This window comes from Taudactylus pleione, unplaced genomic scaffold, assembly GCF_031769625.1.
Source record: "Taudactylus pleione unplaced genomic scaffold, aTauple2 ptg000454l, whole genome shotgun sequence".
Classification (NCBI taxonomy): domain Eukaryota; kingdom Metazoa; phylum Chordata; class Amphibia; order Anura; family Myobatrachidae; genus Taudactylus; species Taudactylus pleione.
The window spans coordinates 12,541,153-12,549,399 of NW_028284856.1; positions in this window are offsets into that span (position 1 = coordinate 12,541,153).

Below are 8,247 nucleotides of genomic sequence, written 5' to 3' on the forward strand. Positions count from 1 at the left end.
CCACAAACAATAAAAATATTCTTTTTTTTTCTGTCTTTGTGAAATGTGTGTACTGTAGCCGCACCTGCATCCTTAAAGCAGCAGCGACAAGCGTGCGTCTGTCTGTTAAAGGGTGGTGTAACCCTCAAAGTGCGCTCCACAAACAATAAAAAAATTCTTCTTTTTTTTCGTTCTTTGTGAAATGTGTGGGCTGTAGCTGCACCTGCATCCTTAAAGCAGCAATGACAAGCGTGCGTCTGTCTGTTAAAGGGTGGTGACACCCTCAAAGTGCGCTCCACAAACAATAAAAATATTCTTTTTTCTCCTGTCTTTGTGAAATGTGTGGGCTGTAGCAGCACCTGCATCCTTAAAGCAGCAGTGACAAGCGTGCGTCTGTCTGTTAAAGGGTGGTGACACCCTCAAAGTGTGCTCCACAAACAATAAAAATATTCTTTTTTTTTCTATCTTTGTGAAATGTGTGGGCTGTAGCCGCACCTGCATCCTTAAAGCAGCAGCGACAAGCATGCATCTGTCTGTTAAAGGGTGGTGTAACCCTCAAAGTGCGCTCCACAAACAATAAAAAAATTCTTCTTTTTTTTTCTGTCTTTGTGAAATGTGTGGGCTGTAGCCGCACCTGCATCCTTAAAGAGGCAGCGACAAGCGTGCGTCTGTCTGTTAAAGGGTGGTGTAACCCTCAAAGTGCGCTCCACAAACAATAAAAAAATTCTTCTTTTTTTTGGTATCTTTTTGAAATGTGTGGGCTGTAGCCGCACCTGCATCCTTAAAGCAGCAGCGACAAGTAGCGTCTGTCTGTTAAAGGGTGGTGACACCCTCAAAGTGTGCTCCACAAACAATAAAAATATTCTTCTTTTTTTTTCTGACTTTGTGAATTGTGTGGGCTGTAGCCACACTTGCATCCTCAAAGCACCAGCGAGAAGCGTGCGTCTGTCTGTTAAAGGGTGGTGTAACCCTCAAAGTGCTCCAAAAATAAAAAACTATTTTTTTTATGTGTTTGTGACTTGTGTGCGATGTAGCCGCATGTGCATCAACACAGTAGCAGCGCCAAGCGTGCGCCTGTGTCATAAGTCAAGGGCCGGTTTGGACATCTGGTCCGGACTGAAGGACGTGCCAACAATTTCTGACAAGTCTACTGTCACTGCATATGATACTGTCCTCAAAGCAGCAGCGACAAGCGTGCGTCTGTCTGTTAAAGGGTGGTGACACCCTCAAAGTGTGCTACACAAACAATAAAAATATTGTTCTTTTTTTTCTGTCTTTGTGAATTGTGTGTACTGTAGCCGCAACTGCATCCTTAAAGCAGCAGCGACAAGCGTGCGTCTGTCTGTTAAAGGGTGGTGTAACCCTCAAAGTGCGCTCCACAAACAATAAAAAAATTCTTCTTTTTTTTCTTTCTTTGTGAAATGTGTGGGCTGTAGCCGCACCTGCATCCTTAAAGCAGCAACGACAAGCGTGCGTCTGTCTGTTAAAGGGTGGTGACACCCTCAAAGTGCGCCCCACAAACAATAAAAATATTCTTTTTTTTTCTGTCTTTGTGAAATGTGTGTACTGTAGCCGCACCTGCATCCTTAAAGCAGCAGCGACAAGCGTGCGTCTGTCTGTTAAAGGGTGGTGTAACCCTCAAAGTGCGCTCCACAAACAATAAAAAAATTCTTCTTTTTTTTCGTTCTTTGTGAAATGTGTGGGCTGTAGCCGCACCTGCATCCTTAAAGCAGCAATGACAAGCGTGCGTCTGTCTGTTAAAGGGTGGTGACACCCTCAAAGTGCGCTCCACAAACAATAAAAATATTCTTTTTTCTCCTGTCTTTGTGAAATGTGTGGGCTGTAGCAGCACCTGCATCCTTAAAGCAGCAGTGACAAGCGTGCGTCTGTCTGTTAAAGGGTGGTGACACCCTCAAAGTGTGCTCCACAAACAATAAAAATATTCTTTTTTTTTCTATCTTTGTGAAATGTGTGGGCTGTAGCCGCACCTGCATCCTTAAAGCAGCAGCGACAAGCATGCATCTGTCTGTTAAAGGGTGGTGTAACCCTCAAAGTGCGCTCCACAAACAATAAAAAAATTCTTCTTTTTTTTTCTGTCTTTGTGAAATGTGTGGGCTGTAGCCGCACCTGCATCCTTAAAGAGGCAGCGACAAGCGTGCGTCTGTCTGTTAAAGGGTGGTGTAACCCTCAAAGTGCGCTCCACAAACAATAAAAAAATTATTCTTTTTTTTGGTGTCTTTTTGAAATGTGTGGGCTGTAGCCGCACCTGCATCCTTAAAGCAGCAGCGACAAGTAGCATCTGTCTGTTAAAGGGTGGTGACACCCTCAAAGTGTGCTCCACAAACAATAAAAATATTCTTCTTTTTTTTTCTGACTTTGTGAATTGTGTGGGCTGTAGCCACACTTGCATCCTCAAAGCACCAGCGAGAAGCGTGCGTCTGTCTGTTAAAGGGTGGTGTAACCCTCAAAGTGCTCCAAAAATAAAAAACTATTTTTTTTATGTGTTTGTGACTTGTGTGCGATGTAGCCGCATGTGCATCAACACAGTAGCAGCGCCAAGCGTGCGCCTGTGTCATAAGTCAAGGGCCGGTTTGGACATCTGGTCCGGACTGAAGGACGTGCCAACAATTTCTGACAAGTCTACTGTCACTGCATATGATACAGTCCTCAAAGCAGCAGCGACAAGTGTGCGTCTGTCTGTTAAAGGGTGGTGTAACCCTCAAAGTGCGCTCCACAAACAGTAAAAATATTCTTTTTTTTGTGTCTTTGTGAAATGTGTGGGCTGTAGCCGCACCTGCATCCTTAAAGCAGCAGCAACAAGCGTGCGTCTGTCTGTTAAAGGATGGTGACACCCTCAAAGTGTGCTCCACAAACAATAAAAATATTCTTTTTTTTGTGTCTTTTTGAAATGTGTGGGCTGTAGCCGCACCTGCATCCTTAAAGCAGCAGCGACAAGCGTGCGTCTGTCTGTTAAAGGGTGGTGTAACCCTCAAAGTGCTCTCCACAAAGTATAAAAAAATTCTTCTTTTTTTTGTGTCTTTGTGAAATGTGTGGGCTGTAGCCGCACCTGCATCCTTAAAGCAGCAGCAACAAGCGTGCATCTGTCTGTTAAAGGGTGGTGTAACCCTCAAAGTGCGCTCCACAAACAATAAAAAAATTCTTCTTTTTTTTTCTGTCTTTGTGAAATGTGTAGGCTGTAGCCGCACCTGCATCCTTAAAGCAGCAGCGACAAGCGTGCGTCTGTCTGTTAAAGGGTGGTGACACCCTCAAAATGTGCTCCACAATCAATAAAAATATTCTTCTTTTTTTTGTGTCTTTGTGAAATGTGTGGGCTGTAGCCGCACCTGCATCCTTAAAGCAGCAGCGACAAGCGTGCGTCTGTCTGTTAAAGGGTGGTGTAACCCTCAAAGTGCGCTCCACAAACAATAAAAAACTTCTTTTTTTTTCTGTCTTTGTGAAATGTGTGGGCTGTAGCCGCACCTGCATCCTTAAAGCAGCAGCGACAAGCGTGCGTCTGTCTGTTAAAGGGTGGTGTAACCCTCAAAGTGCTCTCCACAAACAATAAAAAAATTCTTCTTTTTTTTTCTGTCTTTGTGAAATGTGTGTACTGCAGCCGCACCTGCATCCTTAAAGCAGCAGCGACAAGCGTGCATCTGTCTGTTAAAGGGTGGTGTAACCCTCAAAGTGCGCTCCACAAACAATAAAAAAATTCTTCTTTTTTTTCGTTCTTTGTGAAATGTGTGGGCTGTAGCCGCACCTGCATCCTTAAAGCAGCAACGACAAGCGTGCGTCTGTCTGTTAAAGGGTGGTGACACCCTCAAAGTGCGCTCCACAAACAATAAAAATATTCTTTTTTTTCCTGTCTTTGTGAAATGTGTGGGCTGTAGCAGCACCTGCATCCTTAAAGCAGCAGTGACAAGCGTGCGTCTGTCTGTTAAAGGGTGGTGACACCCTCAAAGTGTGCTCCACAAACAATAAAAATATTCTTTTTTTTTCTATCTTTGTGAAATGTGTGGGCTGTAGCCGCACCTGCATCCTTAAAGCAGCAGCGACAAGCATGCATCTGTCTGTTAAAGGGTGGTGTAACCCTCAAAGTGCGCTCCACAAACAATAAAAAAATTCTTCTTTTTTTTTCTGTCTTTGTGAAATGTGTGGGCTGTAGCCGCACCTGCATCCTTAAAGAGGCAGCGACAAGCGTGCGTCTGTCTGTTAAAGGGTGGTGTAACCCTCAAAGTGCGCTCCACAAACAATAAAAAAATTCTTCTTTTTTTTGGTGTCTTTTTGAAATGTGTGGGCTGTAGCCGCACCTGCATCCTTAAAGCAGCAGCGACAAGTAGCGTCTGTCTGTTAAAGGGTGGTGACACCCTCAAAGTGTGCTCCACAAACAATAAAAATATTCTTCTTTTTTTTTCTGACTTTGTGAATTGTGTGGGCTGTAGCCACACTTGCATCCTCAAAGCACCAGCGAGAAGCGTGCGTCTGTCTGTTAAAGGGTGGTGTAACCCTCAAAGTGCTCCAAAAATAAAAAACTATTTTTTTTATGTGTTTGTGACTTGTGTGCGATGTAGCCGCATGTGCATCAACACAGTAGCAGCGCCAAGCGTGCGCCTGTGTCATAAGTCAAGGGCCGGTTTGGACATCTGGTCCGGACTGAAGGACGTGCCAACAATTTCTGACAAGTCTACTGTCACTGCATATGATACAGTCCTCAAAGCAGCAGCGACAAGTGTGCATCTGTCTGTTAAAGGGTGGTGTAACCCTCAAAGTGCGCTCCACAAACAGTAAAAATATTCTTTTTTTTGTGTCTTTGTGAAATGTGTGGGCTGTAGCCGCACCTGCATCCTTAAAGCAGCAGCAACAAGCGTGCGTCTGTCTGTTAAAGGATGGTGACACCCTCAAAGTGTGCTCCACAAACAATAAAAATATTCTTTTTTTTGTGTCTTTTTGAAATGTGTGGGCTGTAGCCGCACCTGCATCCTTAAAGCAGCAGCGACAAGTGTGCGTCTGTCTGTTAAAGGGTGGTGTAACCCTCAAAGTGCTCTCCACAAAGTATAAAAAAATTCTTCTTTTTTTTGTGTCTTTGTGAAATGTGTGGGCTGTAGCCGCACCTGCATCCTTAAAGCAGCAGCAACAAGCGTGCATCTGTCTGTTAAAGGGTGGTGTAACCCTCAAAGTGCGCTCCACAAACAATAAAAAAATTCTTCTTTTTTTTTCTGTCTTTGTGAAATGTGTAGGCTGTAGCCGCACCTGCATCCTTAAAGCAGCAGCGACAAGCGTGCGTCTGTCTGTTAAAGGGTGGTGACACCCTCAAAATGTGCTCCACAATCAATAAAAATATTCTTCTTTTTTTTGTGTCTTTGTGAAATGTGTGGGCTGTAGCCGCACCTGCATCCTTAAAGCAGCAGCGACAAGCGTGCGTCTGTCTGTTAAAGGGTGGTGTAACCCTCAAAGTGCGCTCCACAAACAATAAAAAACTTCTTTTTTTTTCTGTCTTTGTGAAATGTGTGGGCTGTAGCCGCACCTGCATCCTTAAAGCAGCAGCGACAAGCGTGCGTCTGTCTGTTAAAGGGTGGTGTAACCCTCAAAGTGCTCTCCACAAACAATAAAAAAATTCTTCTTTTTTTTTCTGTCTTTGTGAAATGTGTGTACTGCAGCCGCACCTGCATCCTTAAAGCAGCAGCGACAAGCGTGCATCTGTCTGTTAAAGGGTGGTGTAACCCTCAAAGTGCGCTCCACAAACAATAAAAAAATTCTTCTTTTTTTTCCTGTCTTTGTGAATTGTGTGGGCTGTAGCCGCACCTGCATCCTCAAAGCAGCAGCGACAAGCGTGCGTCTGTCTGTTAAAGGATTACATCGGTGATAGCATCCAAGTAGGCATGTCAGACAGTCCGTACCTGTACTGGCAGGAAAAAGAAGCAATTTGGAGGTCCCTGTACAAACTGGCTCTATTTTACCTGAGTTGCCCCCCCTCCAGTGTGTACTCCGAAAGAGTGTTTAGTGCAGCCGGGGGCGTAGGAGGTTGCTTCCACAAAATGTGGAGAAGATGATGTTCATAAAATGAATTATCAACTCTTCCAGGGAGACCAGCCTCCAGAACGTACAGAGGGACCTGTGGTTGTGGATTCCAGCGGGGACGAATTAATACTCTGTGAGGATGAGGATGTACACAACACTGAAGAGGGTGAGGAATCGGTGGATGAGGAGGATGAGGACGACATCTTGCCTCCGTAGAGCCAGTTTGTGCAGGGACAGATTAATTGCCAGCTTGTTTTGTGGGGGCCCAAACGAACCAATCATTTCAGCCACAGTCGTGTGGCAGACCCTGGTGCTGAAATGTTTGGTTTGTTAAAGTGTGCATGTCCTGTTTATACAACATAAGGGTGGGTGGGAGGGCCCAAGGACAATTCCATCTTGCACCTCTTTTTTTTCTTTGAATTATGTTCTGTTTGGGGCCTAGTTTTTCAAACTGCCATCCTGTCTGCCACTGCAGTGTCACTCCTAGATGGACCACGTGTTTGTGCCGCCCACTCGTATCTCTTAGCATAGTCATCCAGCTACCTCGGTGCAACCTTTTGGATATAAAAACACTATTGTGAGGTGTGAGGTGTGAGGAATAGACTGGAAATGAGTGGAAATTAAGGTTATTGAGGTTAATAATAGCATAGGAGCAGAAAAACCCACAAATTCTGTGATTTTAGCTGTTTTTATGCTTTTTAAAAAAAAAATACAGATCCAAAACACAAAACCCAGAACCCAAAACACGGAAGGGTGGTTTTGGCAAAACCAATCCAGATCCAAAACACGAAGAAAGATCCAGATCCAAAACCAAAACACAAAACACGAAAAGTGGCCGGTGCACACCCCTAATTTATACCAGTGTTGGAAAAATAGAATTTATATTGCTCAATAGTATAGGATTAGTGTTCATTGCATACAAGTTATGTTATGTTCAGCATTGGTTTAATAATGGGAGGTCTATCATTGCCAAACAGAAGACATACAGAGTTTGTTTATTTTTAGCTTGAGTCTGCTCTGTGGTAAAGTTTGAGGCTGTAGACTGATAAAACCACATTTGATACCTTAGGCCAGTGTTTCCCACTGGGATGCCACTGGCAGGGCCGGCTCAAGGCATGTTCAACCAGTGCGGTTGACCAGGGGCACCACCCCATAGAGGGCACACCCCTCCCAACTATCCCGATTTCAGCGGGACAGTCCCACTTTTCGGGCACTGTCCCGCTGTTACACCCGTGGGCCGAAGTGTCCCACGGGTGGTCGGGTGGTTGGGCACCCCCACCGTCACAGCTATGCAGCGGTGCCAGACTCTGAAGAAACTGGATGGATGCTGAGCGCATGCACGCGGTATCCATTCAGTGCTGGGAGAGGGCCGCGAGCAGAGACAATGGGCACCTTCATCTAATTCAGCACAGGGCTCGGCTCTTAATGGAGCTGGCCCTGACTACTGGCAACTTGCACGGATGCCAAGGGTTGATGGTCCAGGACCAAATGTTTTTTTATAGTCAATGTGATAGGCAAAACCAGTTGGACAAACAGAAGTGCAACCATGTCCACCACCACATATCTGAGGATATTTAAGGATGACAAGTAAGCACAATTTACATAAATTAGTAATTTTTGCTGAATATCTCAATTAGAAACTTTAGACCTTGGGTGCCATAAAAAAATGCTGATACTCTAGGGCCCCGTGATTAAAGAAAGTTTGGATACATGTTCATATGATAGTTTACCCCTTTTTGGATCACTTGACATAGAATGAGTGCAGCTTCCTCTATTTTAGCCTGACTAGTACATATTGGCAAGGTGTTCCTCATATTGATGAATAGATTACTATTTAAGATTCTAACACAATCCCGGGCAATGTGCTAAAAGCAGTTAGTACATAAAGGTTGGATATTAGTGTTGAATAGTTTTTTCCAACAATCAACCAAATAAAGACAAATCAATGAATAAATCACTATTTTGAGGTCAAGAGGTCCATTCATCATCCTATATTTAATGATTTTTTTTCCTCGATTTACTTAATTTTATAATTCTGTAGTGTCAGACCTATTCATTCATCTAGTAATGCAGGTGATGTCACTGAAATCTCTTGGTTATTTCATCTGCCACGATAATTTCCACACTCTCCATACTTTTGAGTGGGAATGTAAAAATTATGCAATACATCAAGTTTGAAAATCAATTATTTTCAGAATTTGACTGTGTTACTGTACGCCATCCTCAGATGGTGTACAGCCCCCAAATGGCTTC